The sequence below is a fragment of the Stegastes partitus genome, unplaced genomic scaffold, assembly GCF_000690725.1.
Source record: "Stegastes partitus isolate 25-593 unplaced genomic scaffold, Stegastes_partitus-1.0.2 Scaffold897, whole genome shotgun sequence".
Lineage (NCBI taxonomy): Eukaryota > Metazoa > Chordata > Actinopteri > Pomacentridae > Stegastes > Stegastes partitus.
This window is the reverse complement of record NW_007578628.1, coordinates 26,947-29,318: the sequence shown is the minus strand read 5'-3', so window position 1 is coordinate 29,318 and position 2,372 is coordinate 26,947.

Sequence of the window (2,372 nt, the reverse complement as noted above, 5' to 3'; positions counted from 1 at the left end):
GATGTTGAATGAGGCATTTGGATGTAAATGGAATGTGGCTATGTGACTGTTAAGCTTACACAATTGAATATCACTAAACTAGTTTAGGACTGTGTAAGGGATTGTTTAAGCAGTTTTTTAAGCTGCTGTATGTCACAGTTGTAGAATGAATTACTATAGGATATATTGTGTGTATTCAGGTTTTTGTGGGTGTCTGGTCATGTGACATGGAGCTGTATATAGAAAGTACATTTAATGTGGCTGTGAAAGGATGTTAGTTATTGAAATGTGACCAGGATTGCTTGTGTGGATAGCTGAACAACTTGGAGAGATGACCTATGTACAGAGGCGAAAGTCCTGATGCAGCAGCCATGGTATGAATGTGGCCAGTGGCTCATTTGCTGCATGTTGTTTTTGTAGATTAATTGTAGCAGCTGAACTTGCTTCAGTTCCTTCAAGATGTTTCACCTCTCAGCCAAGAAGCTTAATGTTTTTTGACTGAGTAGTTGGGAGTGCCAGATCCTGATATTGTTAAGGAGCCATTAACACCTGAGTTTGGTTTCAATTGGGGGTTTGTTGCTCTTCCCATGTATTATGCGAGTCGTTAGTGCTCCCCCTGTGTGAATGTGGTTTCATCTTGTTGGGGAGAGGTGTTTTTGCATGTTGTTCCCTTATCTTTCCTCATCTTTGTCTGTGTATGTTCATTGTCAACTGTCATAAAAGGCGGAAAAAGGTTAAAAAATATATTTGTAAAAAAAATTAAGAGCAAAATGAATGTGAACAGGATATGTGGTTTGCTGTTTTCTGGACTCTTGTGTTCTCGGTAAACACAAGGTGAGTTGCAAGGAGTAATGTAATGTGGTATTAGTTTGGGTCAGAGTTTTGCACATCTTGCTTTAAAGTTAGTATGGAAGGAATAAATGAATCAAATTAAAATGTTTTATGTTGTAAAATTAAAGTACAGATGTCTGTGTTAGGAAGTAAGGTGTATATGTATATTTGTTTGAATCTATAGAGATGATATTTTGCAAACAGAGCAGAAGCACACAGCTCTACATGCAGCAATGTTAATACAGAAATGGTGAAGCTGTGTGTGTTTAAGGCATTTTTGGTCACAATGTGTTATGACAATAAATGTAGGTTCATTTCAATAAAAGTGGTGTAAACATGACATTGATATGGAAAGTTTTGTGTGGAGCACATATATATATTGTATTTTTGTGTAGGGAAATTTTAGAAAATGAAGTTGTTGATGCGAAACATAGGTAGAATGGAAAGTAGTGTTTTAGTTTTACCAGGTAACAAAAGTGTTGTTTTTCCAAAGAGGGGGATGGGGATGGATGCTAATGAGCCTGTGATTGCAGGACAGTGACTGAAAGGCTTGGAGGCTGAGCAGTGAATATTGAGTCATTTTATTCTGGCTATAAATGAAGTGTGTTATGGTTGGTAAACAGGTTTACATGAATCATATGAAAAAAGTAAATACCAATGAAATCAGAAGTGAACTGATAGAAAACTTACTGAGTAAAGTTATTTGTTCATGCAGACTTGTGTTTCTGGTCACTTTTCTTTGAATCAAGTGTAGCTCCGCCCACATTCCGTTATAATGATTCTGATTGGTGGACCTGTTTGAACAGCCCTGATAAGTACCCAGGTGAGGCACAGTGGCCTTGTCTTTTGGTAAATTCTCCGAGAGGCTCAACACAATCGTCACAGACCTGAGACTTTTATAGTTTCCTACTTGTGAGGATTTGTGTGTTTAGGTGATCTAAGGATTCCTGTGTCCTTTTTTCTGCTATTTTTCTGTTTGCAGTAGTTTTATTTGATTCCAGGTGAGTGATTCATTTAGCAGTATTTGTGTAGTGATGAAAATGATGCTGTGTTTTTAGGAGTACAGTGGATGAACTAATGACCTTTTTGTTTAGTGATAGTAGAACAGAATTTGTTTGTGTGAAATTGTGAAATGGTACAACTGTCTTGTCATGTAATGATTAAGATGTTGTGTTTATGATTTTATAGATGCCTCGTGGCAAGTCCTATCGCCGCTCCCAGGCTGCCAAGAGGAGGCTGGAGACGCAACATACTGTGAACGTTGAACCCCAGCAGCTTGCCATTGCCAGTCATGCATGTAAGTAGCCTGTAAATTAATTGTGTTTTACTTTTGTAAAGGTTGTATTCTTATGGTTTGTTGCTGTGATATTATTTACATGCATGTATGTACACATAAATTAACATGGTTGAATTTGTAAAAAAAAATGGATGTTCAATGTTTTGTTGTTTTTTGTTTGTCTGATAGGCAGAGGTACTGGTTACCGACATGCTGTGCGCAGATGGCCAACTTCAGTTGTGACTGGACGTAGCCACAAGTTGGTCATTCCAGTAGAGGCGCCTAA